At 37.6% G+C, this 18,175-nt stretch overlaps 1 protein-coding gene across 2 annotated transcripts in view; it reads left to right on the top strand.

Moving 5' to 3' along the window:
• Nucleotides 1-18,175, top strand: part of SGCD (sarcoglycan delta) — a 452,437-nt gene that overhangs the window by 1,644 nt on the left and 432,618 nt on the right. The window lies entirely within an intron of this gene.

An 18,175-nucleotide genomic window follows, 5' to 3' on the forward strand; every position in this document is an offset into this window, starting at 1 on the left:
CGGGAATGCTCTTCTCCGGCTTTAAGCGGTCTTCTGCGTGTTTTCAGTCTCGGTTAAACTGGAGGCAGCGTGCCTGGTAGAATCCAAGTAAGAAAAGGAAGTCACTGCAAGTAAATCAAGGTTGTTTTAGGACAAACCAAGTGCCCCGTGAAAAATCCTAGTGAATGAGATTCTGCCACTTGTGTCTTTTTCCTCAGAGAAACCTGGATGGATGGATCCAAACTGTTCAACAGGTGGGGGCTGGACTTTCAATTATTTGAAGCTTGTCCTAATTTCAAATAGCACATAGAAGAGGTAAAAAGAATAGCACAACCTGCATTTCTGTTTAACCACTGGTCAGAGATGTCACTTTCTTCCTAGGATGCTGCTGTTCAATAGTAAATTCCCAGCTGAATCACTTTAAATGTCCTGAAAGGGTGGCATGAACTTGGGGGGAAGCTGACATTTTGATTGAATGGATGGAAGATTTAAATAGGGGGGTCGGGGGCTTTGATAAGTATATACCTCTCTGTGAGCATTTATCTTGCTTTCAGCAAAATGTTATGCAGCAATCCCTCTGGGAAAATAATAGCCTTTCAGTCACAAAATCTCTCAGCCATGAATTATACAACTCTGGATTGCTGGGTTGTCTTTTCAATAACTCACTTAATAATTTTCTGATGTCTTTCTGAGACTGTATTTGATTTTAACAGCTCCAATGTGAAGTTTTTAACATCAGGGAAATCTGTCAGACTAACATGATAATGGGGGAAAGATATATTGGCAAAAGCATCTTACAAGCTAAGAGTGCAGATAGAAACTTACTTAAATGGATTCAGTTTATGCTGCCATTTTTAGATTTTGTTTATATTTTGGAAGGATTCTAGCATCTAGAAATAAATCTGCCAATGGCTTAGAAGGAATAAGTTTTAAGTTTGACAAGAAACTTAAAAACATCTATTGAATTGTACTAAAATATTCCCATGAATTTCCCTACTCTGTAAAATCATCAGGTGTAGAAATCTTGTGGCATACTTCCTATAACCAAAGAGTCTTGGCAATAAGATGCATTTAAACATTCTTTTTTTGCAATTCCTAGCGATAAATACTAAGTTCTAGGACTTGGACTACATAGTATCTATGAACAAAATTTCTTTGCTATATTTCACATCTTTTCATTCTGATAGAATTTTGATGCAAATAAAGGCATACTGATGACAACTGAAGTGCCTTTTTGGCTGTGACCTCAAGCTATAACAGTGTGAATGATCTCATTCACTTTTATGCAGTATTAGCATAACTTAAGTCACTTTATAAATGACCTCCGACAGGTTCAGTTCTTTGAAAGTAGCTTGCTACTGGAAGGACCGGAAGTATTAACTGAAAAAATATTACAAGCTTTGGTAAAATTTTAAACAAATATTACAGTCTATCTACCAATTCTGATATAAACCCCAGTGGATTACATGGATCTTACTCTTCAGCATGCAAAGAATTGCAGTTTTAGGATAGCATTTAAAAACTCCTTCTACCAATGGGATGGAAACTACTGCTGGATCAAATAGCCTTTCCTCTTTGTAGTTTCTTGCCTCATTAGATTAACTCTGGAGGATTGTGAATCCCATGGGGCAGATTTGAGGGAGGATGTCTGCACTAGAGAGTAACTTACACTATTGTGCAAGTAAAAACTAGACACGTAACATTAGAATTCCCCCTTAGACATTATAAATTTAGATTGCTTCAGAGATAATTTATTTTTGCTTCATAGTTTCTAAACGAATGCATTTGGGAGCTTTGTGTATGCTTCATATCTATTGATTTTTGTACAAGATTTCAGTTTCAATGGGAATATGATATTTAATAATTTTCTTATTGAGCACAATGATCTTTTGCCCTGGAATGCATCTACAGTTTCTTTTCCCAATGTTCCATGATCTTTATCCCAAAGACTCAGAGTCTCAAGGGTACTGCAGAGGTCAAAATGGCAATGGAGCATTCACAGTTTTGTTGCCTAATGCTGTTGATACAACAGGAAGAAAAAACAAACAGATTTTAAAGCTGACAATGAGTCTTAGGAGTCCCGTGATTTGGGAATGATTTAATTGTTTAATATTTTAAAGACTTTTTTTCTTTAGGGGAGAAACACCTATTTAATATATTAATGATATAAGATCTTGAACTAAACTTGCTTTATAGGTATCAAACTCAATTATAATTGAAAGGTTAACCAAGAACTGATTTGCATTTTTTTTTCCTAAAGAGGTAAATTAAGATTTTTTTAAACATATATTTGATTTCTATGTATGTTCACTCATGACTTTTAATAATTTACTGCAACCTGGAAGATCTGGAAAGAAGATGAGATCAAGCCCATTTTATAATATGGAAGCTAAATTGCCACCTGAACAAGGACTTAACTTGGTAAGGTAGACTGTGAGTGTGAGCTAAGTTTTAGAACAATCAGTCTAGAACAAATGATGCTGCAAACTTAGATAAGAACAAGAAAACTAGCTTAAAATTTATTAACTACAATGAGATATTACAAAGATTTGGAAGCTTCTGAGTGAAGCGCCATAGTGGACTGACTCTAAATGTCATGGGCCAAAAGCGTCACCTTTAGAACTAATGATTAGGGGCAGTATTAAAATTAAATGTAAATTTATTTCACTAATTTTAAAATCCAATTAATATTAAATATTACTTTATATAGTTAACACTTTCTCTTCTGGTACAGTAAAAACAAAATTTGTTAAAAGGTAAAAATTTTGGAGCGTTTTGGGTAGTTCTAAGTCTTCGTGTGTTTCTGAGGATTTGGGTTATATACCTCTGAAGAAAATGTTGAAGTTTCTTGCAACAGCAAAAATTGATGACGTTGAGACTCACATCTGTACAACCCAAAGAACACTAATATTTGGACTCTTAACTGGCTATGAGTTCATTTCATTACTTCCTCTCTGTCTATCCCATTCATTTGGACAGGCAAGGGCAGTAGCATTTGGCTGAGTCTATCTGAATTATATTGGGATTATATAATATAAAGATAATCAAGAGACGCGCTGTGGCCTAGAGGTGAAGATACTTGCCTCCCACTTGGAAGGTTGAGAGTGCAATAGGCAGCAATAGAAGTTTCTCTGTCAGGGTGCAAAGAGACGAAAATATCTGCTGTAAATTCTGTCTAGGCATCAGGAAGTGCAGCAACTCCATTTAGTTGCCCCAACTCCATCCTCATAAAAGGGATAACAGGGTCTTAAAAAGAAAAAAAAAGATATAAAGGTAATCAATATATGCTTTTCAATATCAATGTGAGCTTCGTAAATGTAATTAATAATGAAAATATCAATGTTTAGTACAGCTGTTTAAGTTGTCCATTAGAAAGGTAGTAATAAAAGTTGAGTATGAAAGACAAGTTTCTTGGCTGCATCATCCATCTGAATGTTGAACAGGTAATCCTCATTTAGCAACCACTATTAGGGCCGGCAACTTGTTTGTTAAGCAAAGTGGGTGCTAAGTGAAGCCATAACTTTGCTTATGGTCTTTAGCTTTTCTTTTTTGCTTTATAGACCTGCAACAGTTGTAAAAACTGATCACAGAGTTTTCATCCCTGTCATAACTGCAAAGGGTTGCTGTATGAGGCAGTTATAATTCCCCCCATTCCAAATACTCTTTTTCAGGCCATGTAGGTAAGGTACCAGAGTAAGGTTTATCTCATAGAATAAAAGTATAATAAAGGATTTTTTAAAAAATTAGAAATATCTATCTCTGTTGGCTGTACTCTTCTCTGTCCCGGAAGGTCTGCATCCTATTCTTTACAGCAATCAACATCGTGTGGTAAGTAAGATTGCATGATAAATGACTACCTGTTAGGTGCATTAGCCAGATTCTTTTTTTTTTCCTGCCACATTGTCAAGTTTTGAGACTGCCATGTGAAATAAACTTGCCACTAGTTCCTGTATGCTTGGGCATCTGATAGCAAAAAGCTGTAAAATGAGAAAAACTCATCATAAATGAAAAACATTTAATGGGACATTCTTCGAAATAACTGACAAGCTATCTTCTTTCCCCAGAAAACTATGACAACATGTTGCTTTAGAAAATTTTAATTTATCTTTAAACCAGTATATATTTTATACTCATAGAACCAGTAAATCATAACCTTAGAAGTACAAAATGATAGGCAAATAATACATCTTTATTTGTTATTTGATTTGGAAATATCATGCCAGAATATCTTGCAGAATGTAAATCCTTTTAGTATTAAAAAGTGTTGATGTGCATAATTTTAACCTCATTAAAACTTGCTGATCCAGAACATCTAATTATAACATTATGGCCTGAATTATTTGAACTAAATTCTCTTTTGGTTTGAGTAAATGCTATTTTATTGAAGCTGGTAGGTTTCATCCACACTCCCATACATACTGTATATGCTATCCATTTTTCAAGATGCACTGAATTTCTCTTCACTTTCTCTTCACTGAATGAGAAAGACTTTTCTGATTGAACAATCTTGCATAGTAGATAGTATATTTAAAACCATTTTTGTTTAAATGATTCTTTAAGTTTAAAAAAGGGAATGAATGTGCTTCTTTTTAAAAAGTCTGTGGTTGTACATATACTTAAAGAAGAAATTAGATTGCTATCCAGTGGCTTGAAGATATGTGTAATATATAAATAAATAAAACTTAATAGTGGCATGCTGCATAAAATGTTCCGAAACTGAGCAATATTATTCTTATTGTTAGCAGAAAAAAAATACTATTGTATTTTGTTAAGTGATATGAATGGCTGAATGGAAACAAATTGAGAGAATACTGTAAACAATGTTTGGACTATTTGGCTATCTGAGAATGAATGAGGATGGTGAAAGTTGGGAAAATATATTCTTGTTTCAAATACCTGATTTGAATCATATATTCAAATGTATATGAAAGGTAGTTTGGTTTAAGCAGTGGTTACAGGCACTGGGCTAGAGGACTTCAAGTTCTACTCCTGCTTTGAGGCATGAAACCAAGTGGGTGACTTTCAGCCAATAATTCTGTCTCAGCTGTAGAAGGTGCTGATGTCCATGTATTCAGGCATCATTTTGGTTGTTTGAAGACTGCATTGGCAACAAAGAAACACTGGATTGGCAAAAAAGTATAAATTGTTCCCCTGCTTCATTTTGATTTCCTAGGCCAGTAATGGCTAACCTTTTCTGGACCGAGTGGCCAAAGAGTGTGTGCGTGTGCCCGAATGCACGCATGTGCCCAACCCCCCAGTGCAATGTGCATGCACCCTGCCCCATGCATGCACGTGCAGTGCAGGCCCCTGCATGCACCCTTGCGCATGCGTGCATGGCCCCTGCACATGCCCTGCCCCCGTGCATGCACGCTGAGACCTGAAGACCAGCTGGCCAGCGGGAGGTGCATGCGCATGTGCGGCGGAGCTGAACTGGGGTGACGGCTCGCGTGCCCACAGAGAGGGCAATGTGTGCCACCTCTTGCACACATGCCATAGGTTCGCCATCATGGTCCTAGGCCATAGAATCCAACTACATTTTCATCCTTAAAATTCCCAACTTTGTTATTCCAGTCTCCAAACCCAGCTGCTTGGTTGTTCTGTTCTGTCAATTTCAAATTGAACTGAACAATAAAACTCCTCCTCCTCCACCTCCTCCTTCTCTTCCTCCTCCTCCTCCAACAGACAGTAAGCTGGAGTGCCTCTTAATTCCCCCTAAACAGATGTCCTCCCCTTTAGCCAATGGTTCCACCACAGTATTATAAGTGCTGTCTTTGCTTTATTCTTCCTGACTTGAAATCAATGAGTTCCTTGTTTGTGTGTGTGTGTGTATCCTGAGTAGCAAACTGTGTGATATTCTCACTGAAATATCCAAGTCCAGTTTAATTCATTGATGCCTGATGTCAATCTGTAGTCTATTTCATTTCATCTTTCACTTGAGCATTCCCACGTTCATGCTTCTTCCATTGTGTTCCACTGTAATTTGTTCTTTGTAACTTCAGATTTTATTTTTCTATATGACAGTATCAGACATCCCAAAGGTTTTATATAGCTCATCATAAATACCATTAGTAATCTGAAAGATCTTCAGCTACTCCTCAGTATAGCATGTTGAATGCTATTTGATCTGAGAGGCCCATCATCTGACACTTTATCTTGAATACCCATGTGGTTTTCCTGGTGAAATAGAGGAGTGTTTCCCATTGCCTTTTCCCACAAGGTATTAAAGCTTTTAGGAAAGAAAAAACAGAAAAAGTTGTTAATTTTGTAGAAAAAGAATGTTAGATATTGCAAAATGAGTAAACGAAGCAAAAGGGAGCCTGGTTAGTGTACTGCTTAAGGCATCAAGCTAGAAAATGGGAAACCATGAGTTCTAGTCTTACCTTAAGTATAAAACAAGATGATTTTGAGCTAATCACTCTCTCCTAGCCTAAGAAGGTTGTTATTGTTCAATCACTAAGTTGTGTCTGACTCTTCGTGACCCCATGGATCATAGCATGCCAGGCTCCCCTGTCCTTCCCTGTCTCCTGGAGTTTGCCCAAATTCATTTTCATTGCATCAATGACACTATCTAACCATCTCATCCTCTGCCATTCCCTTCTCCTTTTGCCTTCAATCTTTCCCAACATCAGAGTCTTTTCCATTGAGTCCTGTCTTCTCATTAGGTGGTCAAAGTATTTGAGCTTCAGCTGCAGGCCCTAAATACAAGACAAAAGCAAACTTTTCTGTAAATCTTGCCAAAACAATTTCAGGGACTAATTTAAGCAGTTGTCAGGAGTCCAAAACTGACAAAACACATACACACGTGAAAAAGCAAAAGTTCCACTGAAATATTTAAAAGTCAAATGTATAGAACTATTATTTCTTTGAAAAACTTGGTGATATATATTAAAGAATAGTTTAATTCATATACTTTTTTTTGAAGTTTTATGGTGTCAAATGTTTTGATAATACAATTCTTTCTGCATTCCTTTTTAATTTGTTCAGGCTCACTTCCATTACAGAGAATTTTCAAGATACTTTGAAGCTAGAAGAAAACTTTGTGTTGCTTGATGCTTTGTTGCTGTTCCTTTATCCCTGGATCATTGAAACTTTCTTCTCAATTTAGTCACAAACAGTATGATGTTACTGGAATGTAGACAATTGCAAACAGTAGTTTTCACAACTAGGATTGTGGGAGGGGGGATCTTAGCTATTGACCCCTGAGAGGTTTACATATTTCATGTGTACCAATATTAAGCGAGCCCTGGTAGCGCAGCAGACTAAAGCACTGTTATTAACATCAGCTGCCTGCAATTACTTCAAGTTCAAATCTCACCAGGCTGAAGGTTGACTCAGCCTTCCATCCTTTCTAAGGTAGGTAAATTGAGGACCCAGATTGTGGGGGCAATAAGCTGACTTTGTATAAATATACAAAAGTATGAAGGCTATTGCTTAACGCATTGTAAGCCGCCCTGAGTCTTCAGAGAAGGGCAGCATATAAATCAATTGTTTTAAAAAAACAAACAAGATATACAATACCAGCCTGGAACGTGATATGTTCAGTGGTGGGATTCAAATAATTTAACAACCAGTTTTCATTACCTTACACACGTTTTCAGATTTACTTCCCTAGCCTGCACATGACCGTTAGAACCAGGAGATGTCATGGGCATTGCCAGAGAACTCTGGGTAACGAAGGGGGTGTCAGCCTGAGGCAGCAGTGGTCAACCCAAAGCACATTGCTTGGGCCTACACAGCCGCCCTCCCCCTCACTGTAATGAAGCCAATGTACTAGCAGAAGCACTGGTAACACATAGTTGCCATCCATGCCAGTTGGAGGACATGCGGCTTCGAGAGGAAGAGGGGCCAAGTGAACTGGACCCAGGTGCTTCCTGGCTCCCCTCGTCCCAGAAGTACCAACTTCGCACTCTGCCCTCTCTGTAAGCAGCCACCCCCTTCACACTCTCCCTCCCTGCTGCTTGGTAATCCCATATTCCATGCTGCTGCCATTCCAGAGAGCAGGGGGTGGCTGGGAGGCCAGGCACTCTCAAGCAAGTCTGGGCGGGGTGAGATGCAAGCTGTGGGAGGCGGCTGAGCAGCAGTGGCTCAACCTGGCTCATCTTCCTCTCTGCCACCAGCTGTGGAAGGAAGGGAAGAGCAGGTGGTGATCAGGGGGTGTGGCCAGCCAGGGAAGCCAAAATGCTGCCCAGCCTGGAGCTGCTGGCAGGGGTGGGCGAAGCAAGGTGGGGCCTGTGGGGCACACCTGGTTTTAAGTTCCCAGCCCTTTCTTTCTAAAACTGCCCAAAGAAGGAGGGGAGGAAGGCCCCCACCAGCTCCTTTGTTCTTGTACATGTCAGCAACTTACCAGGCAAGCGGCAAAGGAAGGTGAAGACAGGCAAGTGGAGAAGGAGCCAGTGGGCAGCTTGGGCGAAGGAAGACAAGCGAGATAGGAGCTGGGGGGCAAGCTGTGGCATGGATGCCATGTGGTAGGCCAGGGGTGAAGGCAGGCAAGCGGGGAAGGAGCAGAGAGCAGCTGGGCTGCAGGCATGAGTCTAGGCTACCTACCGGATACCGGCAAAGGCTGGCGAGCAAGGCAAGTGAGCAGCCAAAGAGACAAGGTGAGAAGAGTGGCTGTAAGAGGCAGGGTGGGCAGGGTAGTGAGAGGTGGGCGGAGCAGATCAGGGACAGCTAGTGATGGGATTTGCCAGTTCATTGAACTGTGTAGTGCAGAATTTTAACAATCGTTTCACCTGAACCAGTCCAAACTGTCTGAATCCCACCTCTGATATGTTCCTTTCAAATTTTTTCAGATATAATTCTGTAAAAGGTATTTATTTACAGTTAAATCATATAAACATCTACTCAAAAGCAAATCTTACTGGATTCAGTAGGTTGGTCCCCACCCAAATAATTATGTATGTAACATTTATATGTTCATTTGTGTATAAAAGGTAGGTCACAAGAATAAATTCATATATGATTGAATAACAATAAAAGCATAAGCTTTAGAAAGTTGTTGAGAACAAAAAAATCTTTTTACAGTGAATAAAACTCAAGACGTATTAAAAATATTTTTCCATTTATTGTTAAATAAAAATATATTTTAGAACCTAGATAATTGTCCTTAATGATGATATAGAATGTGGTTTAGAGCAGTCATTGTAAACTCTTTTGTACTGAAGAAAGAATAATCCTTTGTCATTCATTGAGGCAGATATAAATGTTGTATTTCAAATAAATTACTGTATGCAAATAATTTAATGAGGAGTGTGTAGCAACAATCACACAATTAAGATCCAATTCACAGTGTTAATAGCATGAGAGCTGTTTCTTTCCACATTTTTCCACAGAATCCTGTCACTGAATTTCATTCAAATAAAAATAAATCCTATGGCATTCAAGATGTACCGTAATTCTATATCCAGCCTTTTTGAAATGAGATGTTGAATTCTGTGAGATTTAATACAGGTAATTAGATTCATATTTTGCATTTAGTCATGTTTGCTTTTCGAGTTTACTTTCATTTATTTATTCAATTTATATGACTGCTCATCTCAAACAAGTGATACCAACATAAGAGAATATTTGTACCTCAGGGTTGAACTATGAGGTTCTTGGTGCTCTCTAGCTTGGTAGATTTCTTGCAAGTTTTCATTACCAAAGTAAGTAACATCAGCAGTGGCAGAAAGGAATGGGGTTTGCTCTTATTTTTATATATTAATGGCTTGCCCATCTAGTAGTGTCAATGGGAGTGTTCTTGATGATTCTTTGATTAGACTGTTGTTTACTGTTAGCTTGTTTATCTGTGCTGGTAGTTCCTTGATTGGAGTATTTCAATTGGAATAGAGCTGGAAGGGACCTTGGAGAAGACCAAGTTTAAGCAGGAGACCATATATCATTTCAGATAAGTGACTGTCCAGTCTCTTCTTAAAAACCTCCAGTGATGAAGCACCTATAACTTCTGAACGGCAAATTGTTCTACTGGTTAATTGTCCTCACTGTTAGGAAGTTTCTCCTTAATTTCAGGTTGCTTCTCTCCTTGATTAGTTTCCATCCATTGTTTCTTGTCTTGCCTTCTGGTGCTTTGGAAAATAAGTTGACCCCCATTTCTTTGTGGCAGCCCCTCAAATACTGGAATACTGCTATCATGTCACCCATAGTCCTTCTTTTCTCTAACTAGCCATACCCAATTTCTGCAACTGTTCTTCATATGTTTTAGGTTCCAGGCCTTTAATCATCCTGGTTGCTCTTCTCTGTACTTTTTCCAAAGTCTCAACACCTTTTTTGTAATGTGGTGACCAAAACTGGATGTTGTATTTTAGGTGTGGTCTTACTAAGGTTTTATAAAGTGATACTAATACTTCATGTGATTTTGATTCCATGCCTCTGTTTATACAACCAAGGATTGTATTATCTTTTTTGGCTGCCGCCACACACCACCGGCTCATTATTGTTCACTTATTGTTCATTATTATTCACCCAGTATTGTTCCCTTGATTGCTGGTATAGTATTAATTTTGGTGGTAGTCTCTCCTCATATAGATTGATTGCTGGTGAAGAGGTGTCTTGGTCTTCTTGTTTCCTTTGGGGATTTTGATTGTCTCTTTTGAATGGTATGTGGATGTTTATCTTTATATGCCTGTTGATGGCCAATTTGTCTGACTGCTAGGTCTGCAGAAATTTTTTGATGTTCTTGGACTTGGCTTGATCTAGGATGCTCATAGTTTCTCAATTGAAATTATGGTTGAGTCCATGTATTTTGAAATTAAGGAGTTTTCATCATGTCTTCTGACTGCTAGTTGGTTTTCATGGATGTAGTCTGCTAGTCTTCTGCTTGTTTGTCCTATATACAGTCCTTGCATTGTATGTTGTAGAAGACTCTTGTTTTTCCTTCTGGGGATACTGGGTCTCAAACAAATTTGTATCATGGATCTTCTCCCAGACCTCTCCCGGAATGTGAATTCAGAGGATGAGAAGGAGGATGAATTGGGAGAAGGGAACATGGAGCGAAGTAGGAACTCAGATTGGGGATTGGTGAGTTCGAGCCTGATGGATCATCCAATCAACAGCCAGGTGGTTCAGATGAGCAACAGGCTGAGCCTGAGCTGAGAGAGGCACAGCTGCATCAAGTTCATCAGGAGGTTCCAGGTGAGGAACCAAGAGCAGCTGCCAGTAGAAGGAGGTGGAGTTTATACCTCCTCCCAATCCAAGGATGCACAGGGTGGATAAGGGAGAGACACAATGCCAATTGGCTCTATTATTTATGAGGAGACAACCTCGCTTCCTATGAAGCACCACACGGCATCACCTATTTAATCCTGCCCTGAGGAATTGAGCATCACTGGAACAACATGCCTAGTTTCCTGCTGTATGTTTTCATATACCTCATGACTTCGTTCTCTGACTTTTGGATTACTTTCTTTGACTTCGTTTGTGCCTTTTGGACTAGACTTGCCTAGTTCCTCTTGTCATGCCAGGATTTGGGAACTGGGCCTGTTCAACATATATGCCACCTGAGGATCTGTTTGATGGGGTGTGTCTTGAATAAAGAACCTAGAACTTTTTGTGGTGTGTGTGTGTGTGTGTGTGTGTGTGTGCAGGGTAGCACAGTATGGCTGCTGGGGTCAAACAATACTGGGTGGTAAACAATCATAAACTCAATTTAAAACAATTAAAACACAATACAAAAAGTAAACATATACAGCAACTGAGAAATATTATAAGCCATAGATTTTAATACAACCAGGAAATGGGGGCCCTCACACAGTCAAGAAACTGGACACATAACCAGTTGTTCCAAACAATTAACCCTTGGAGCTAACTCTTCTCAAGTCCTGACAATGCCAATAAGAAAGAAGATTTTAATTCAGTCTAAGGCATTTGCTGAAGCATCAGTTGAATGAGAAAACAAGATTCAAGCAGCATGTCATACATTATACTAAACTAAATATATAGCTGCTTTCTCTTTAAGTATCACAAAGACCTTAAAAAGCTCCTTGTACTTTGATGTCCAGGTTTCACCAAGCTTTTCATACCTTTCTTTACAGATTTTTTTTATCATCTATATTTATATAAAGATTATATTTTTCAGAAAGAATGTTCTAATCTTATTTTCAGTAAGATTTTAGTTATCAAACTGGGAATGAATTCTAATTCAGAACTCAAATATTTCAGAAGTTATTGGAGGGGGATGGAAATGTAGCTTTTTTTATGCAATCCCCATCATTTCTTGCATTTGTCTTTGGTAATAGGCTGTTCCTTCCATGCCCAATACATGTTGCTTTTTATTTTCAGGATTTTATAAAGATCTATATGTACACTGGACTTTTCTTCTGAATATAAAATAATGGATTGTACCCAATTGCATTTGACCAACAGAGCTATGTCTTCCAATTGTGTAATGATGTCATCTTCTCCTATATGATCCTCATGTCTTCCAAGTTTGGGAAACCCTGAGCAAATTTGAAAGTGCAAAAGAAGATTGAGTAGGACTACAAAATTCTTATTATGCAAATGGACCACTGGATGGAATTACTGCACTATCTGTACAAATTGTATTAAGGCTATTTTAAAGTTTCAACTGCCTGCCTGCAGCATTAACTGGTGTTAATTCTGTACAATACTTCTCGGTTCAATGAGAACACTTTGAGTTATACTGTAACCTCTTTTCCGAAGATAAAAATATAGTTGGCATATACTTAACTCATTATTTGATACCAAAGGTACTGCATTTTAGACAAGAAAGTCTCAGTTTATTTCTGTTTCAAAACATTTTGCCTTTATTTTATTACGCCTGTCAATTAACAATAAACTGATGTGGCAAATCTCCTAATGATTTTAAATATTTATTACAGTATTTCTGTTTGCCCTTTAGCCATAATTCTCAATATATAAATAAATAAATAAATAAATAAATAAATAAATAAATAAATAATGAGCTAGGGCTGCAGAAAAACCTTGGTTACGTAGGAAAAACCTGCCTAGAGGAAAAACACACATAAATCCTATGAAGAAGTAAGAAAATAGATACTATACCTTTACAGGGAGGATACATAAGATGTGGGTGTGGCTTACTGATGAAAGCAAACGAACTGGAAATAGATCTATATAAGTCTCCCACCTGGCAGGAAGAACTTGCTGGCTGCCAGAAAAGAAAAAAGCCCAGAATCGAGTGGATGTGATTCTACTGAGATATATATATATATATCAGTAGAGATATATATATATCTTATATATATATAAGATATATATATCTTATATCTTATATCTTTCTATCTATCTTTCTATCTATCTATCTATCTATCTATCTATCTATCTATCTGTCATCTCTATCTGTCATCTCTATCTCTATCTCTCTATCTCTATCTCTATCTATCTATCTATCTATCTATCTATCTATCTATCTATCTATCTATATCTTACAGGGGAAAAGACCCGAATACACCACACATATATATATGTGTGTGTGTGTGTGTGTGTGTGTGTGTGATGAAATCATAAATGATAAAAAACACAAAGTTAACCAGCCAACAAAATAAAATTGCATTTTAATACAGTAGTTCTTTGTTAACAACCACTCTTTCAGTAACTGTTCAAAGTTACACTGAACAAATGTTAGTTATGACTGGTGCTTAAAGTTCTAGCTATTTCAGCAGCCCCATGCTCATGTGATCACAATCCAGGTGCCTGGCAATCAGCTTATAACAACTACAGTGTTCCATGGTTCATGTAGTTACCATTTGTGATTTTCCCACTGGCTTCCTACAAAAAAAGTCAACAGGGAAACTGGCAGGGAAGCCTGTAAGATGCTCCTATAAGTCATTCACAGTCCTGTCACTTTTTCTCTCAAGCAGCCTGGCTGTGGAGTACAAGATTTAGGGGATTTTGTATTTTATAGCATGTCCATGTGAAGTAACCCACCCATTGCAGTTATCTGTGCATCATTCCCCACCTGGCAGCAGGCACCCATGGCTCCCCACCACACTTGCACCATGGTGGCTGTGTGCATATCCTCCTCACCTGGCAGCGGCCACCTCCAGTGCAGCTACACTCATGTTACAGTAACCCTGTAGGTGTTCTCCCTCACCTGACAACATGGGCCATGCCCATCCTAACAATCCTTACACCAAGCCACAACATCTACTTGACTGCCGGGATTGCTATCACTAAGTGATGTAGTCACATGAGTGCACCTCGAGGGAACCCAGCGGTGAAATCCAGCCGGATCTATCCAGCTCATGTGAACCAGTAGTGCCACTGGCGGGATGCTCGGCCCACCCGCTGGGACATCATTACGTCCCGTTTTTGACCCTTTGCGCTCACACTCCCGAACCGGTAGCAAAGGTAAGTGTATTTCACCGCTGAGGGAACCCTATGTTAAAGTTTTGAAGTGTGCAGATGATATAATGGTCATTGGTCTCATTCAAGACAGTGATGAATCTGCATATTGATGAGAGGTTGAACAAATGGCCCTGTGGCCTTGTCACTAAATGAACTGTTGTAGGTCAAGGACTACCTGTAGTTTGTCCATTTGCTCAACCAAAATCAACAAATATCATAAAATGTGATTTGATGGCCTGCTGGATACTTTTTTTGTTTTTGATACTGACAGATATGCAGTATTTAAATGTACTGAAAGACCAATGCATTTTTAAAAAGTATTTCGTGGATTTGTCACATCAGACTATTGTTAATTGACAGGCATGATCAAATGGGGACATAATTATCTGAGGGACCGTCTCTTTTCAGTCACATCTATCCGACCCATCAGGGAGGCAGGGAATGTTGCGGGTTCCATCCCCAAGGGAGATACACCTGGTGGAACCAAGAAGAAGGGCTTTCTCCGTGGTGGCTTCCTCTCTCTGGAGCATCATTCCCCCAGATATTAGAATGACCCCCACTCTAATACTCTTCCAGAAGGCACTAAAGACCTGGTTCTGCCAGCGGGCCTGCAGAACCCAGAGTGGGATGGAGCCCATTAAATGGCTCGTGTGATCTGCTGTCGCTGGGGCGGCGGGTGGGAGTGATTTTGTTATATTGTATTATATTAATTTAATTGATTCTTTTTGTTAGTTTTTATTGTTTTAAATGTGGTTTTATATTCTCTAAGCCACCTTGAGTCACCATGGGTGAATAGGCGGCAATATAAATTCATTCAATCAATCAATCAATAAAGTTTATAACAGAAACCAATTTCTATATAAGTTGCAAGACTCAGATATTCACCACAAATTGACTTATCAAAGGGTTAGTGAACATTTGGCTGCTTCATCTTGGTTGTTTAAGGATCTTGTCATTCAAATTCAGTGGCAAAGGCTAGGAAATAGAATAATTAATCACTACAACATTATGGTCAGTGTAAATGCAAGCTTTGGTACCACCAGCTGTGTATGTTACATCATTTCTTGTTCCCAGTAAGGTTTTTCATACATTTCATTTTATTAGATATTAAAAATAACAGAAAGCTTCCAAAGTAATTTGCCCAAGTATGTAGAATGATGCTCCACATGCTGTCACAAGAATTAGTTTTATGCATAACCTAAACCAGAGCATACTTGTACTTCATTTTGTGTTTAAAATAATAAGTCCCTTTACTTGCCTCTTCTAATTCTTTTTAAAACTAAAGAAACTTTTTTTTTTAAAAAAATACAAAGATGTGATTTTAATTAGGATGCATTTCTTCAAAACGTTTTATAAATTATTTTGTAGCAGATAAAAAGATTAATAATTGCAACATTGAGAGCTGTATTATCTTTCTATGTGCTGACCTGCTAGTTACCATTTTGAGTGGGAGCAATGATACTAATTTTCTATGAATATGTTCAAATATTCCAACATAAATATATGGTTAAACCCATAGATGAGTTGTTTTAAGAGAAAGAAAAATAGTAATGATTAATTTAAAAAATGTATTACTTGCTGAAGCTAAAACATTTATTAGATTTTTCATCTTTAGCTAAAGAAAAAAATTGTGTTCAACACTTACAGCTAGAATGGTATAAAACATATTGTGTATAAGTGTGTTGTTTTGGTTTTTTGTTTGTATGTGGTATCCATCTCTGCATGAGAAAGGGACAGCCTCTCAAAGAAACACAAAATTTAGTCTAATATAATTCCTTTTCTGATAGAATTTGAAGACAAACTACAAATCTTTCTAATTTTCTTTCTTCCAATTTTGTTTAACATTAGAATAAAAAGAAGTAGACACACATCCACTCAAACCTAACTGGCAAAATAGTTTCTGGCCTATGAAAACAAGATGCCACAATATAGAAATTTTAGCAGTTTCACAAAGATACTTTTGTTGTAATAATGTAGTTTAGTGCATTTTCACTGCATTTAGTGAAAAATTACAAATATTGCAAGCAATGCAGGTAGTTCTCAAGTTGCAATCAGTCGCTTATCAACTGGAGCACAGGATCTTTGGGTCCAGTGATAGCTTTTTAAGGAAGGGGCATACCACCACCCCCTTGAAGGAACCACTCCCTTTCTCAAAAAAGGCCAACATGACCACATAGTCCCAATTTTGTGTCACCTTCTGAGTTGCTGTCGGAAGCCAAGAGGGATAAAAGATAGATGGATGTATTAAAATATACATTCAAGGCCTCCAAAACTAATATGGCTCATAATCATTTATTGTTTCTATCCATTTAGACATTTTCCTTAGGGTTTAAATCATTCTTCTTGTCGTTATTTTTTATTGAATTTTACCAAGACAGCCTAGGTTATTTATAATTGTAAAAATAAAAGAAACAAATGTTAATAGATTTCGCTGATGCTGATAGATAATCTTTTGTGGAGTTGGTGTGATACAGATTTCTTACCCTCAACATATCTTTCAAAAGTCCTTGTTGTCCCCTCCAAGCCATCCAACAATATATAAATAGATTCTGATCTATTTTATGCTTTACTGATTGATAGCAATTTTTGGATTTATAGGCAGGAATTTTCTGCAATACTACTTAAAGATTCCAAAAATTGAATCATGAGCCATTTATATATAATGTACTTTACTGTACATTGATATTCTGTTTTTGTAATGCCATGGACAAAAATGTCTGGAAGAGGTTTGGATTTTCAGAGGGAACAAAATTGCCATTCTAATCTTTATTTGTCATTTGTGGGAATGATATAATTAATATGAAAGATACATATTGAGATTGTTGCACCATCACACATTTTACTTAGATATGGGCTGAACACGATTTTCTGTTTTCTTTAGTAGTATTGGTTTGAACAAAAAAACATTAGAGGTATGATGTATGCCTAAGGAGTCTACAAATAATTATAGCTAAACAAAAAAGATAAGGAATGTGCATTGTTTTAATCTCAAAATGTTAAAAGGGAAGAAAGAAATGATGTAGATAAACCAGTTTTACCAGGTCTGCTCATCATGGTTAGGAGATCAAGAGTAGCTCTTTATGTGCTCATTTTTGTACACTCATTTTTTAAACTCCTTCTTAAAAGATCCTATAACATTTGCCCAAGGATTTTAATGTAGTTCCGAACAACACATTTTAAATGAACGTCTAAGTACACAATTAGAAGTACACAAAAGTTAAAAAAAAGGGAAGGTGAATTTGGATGTGAGTTGTAAGCAACTTCTAATTCCATATACATTTCTGCTTTTCTAGTTGTAATTAGATTGTGCTGTATTATAGTTTACATGTTTTCAATGTATGAAGATGTATACGCATGTAAAAACCTATGATTTTGTGTAAATAATTTTCCTTGATGAAATGCTTCATATTGTGAAGACAAAATGATGCATCACATGATGATGTGAAGAAACAAGGTGATATACTTTCATGAGGCATTTTGTGTTATCTACAGCCTACTATTATTCTAAGTGCTCAGAATTTTTAGAAAAGACAGTGATTGTAAGTGCAGGATGAGGATTCATAAAAGTGCAAACCAGTGTAGCATGACTACATTCTTTTGTGAAGCAATTTTGACAGAAGAAGGTGCTTGTTCAAGTTCTCATTGGAGTGAAACATCCTCCTAAAGGTCTGCAGAGTTTTAGTCGTCTATATTCTGCCTTGTTGGAATAATACATATAAAAGACCAAAGCTTGGCATTTTGTTTTTGCAGTAAGTATGGTTCACAAATGCTTTGGACCTCATGTAACACAGCAGCACTGTACTCTTCATTAAATACCACCATCTGTTTTCAGGGATCCATGTGAATTTGAGAAAAATATATGATTATTTTAAGAGTT

Source organism: Pantherophis guttatus, chromosome 2, assembly GCF_059756535.1.
Source record: "Pantherophis guttatus breed Tessera chromosome 2, ASM5975653v1, whole genome shotgun sequence".
In the NCBI taxonomy this organism is placed as follows: Eukaryota; Metazoa; Chordata; class Lepidosauria; order Squamata; family Colubridae; genus Pantherophis; species Pantherophis guttatus.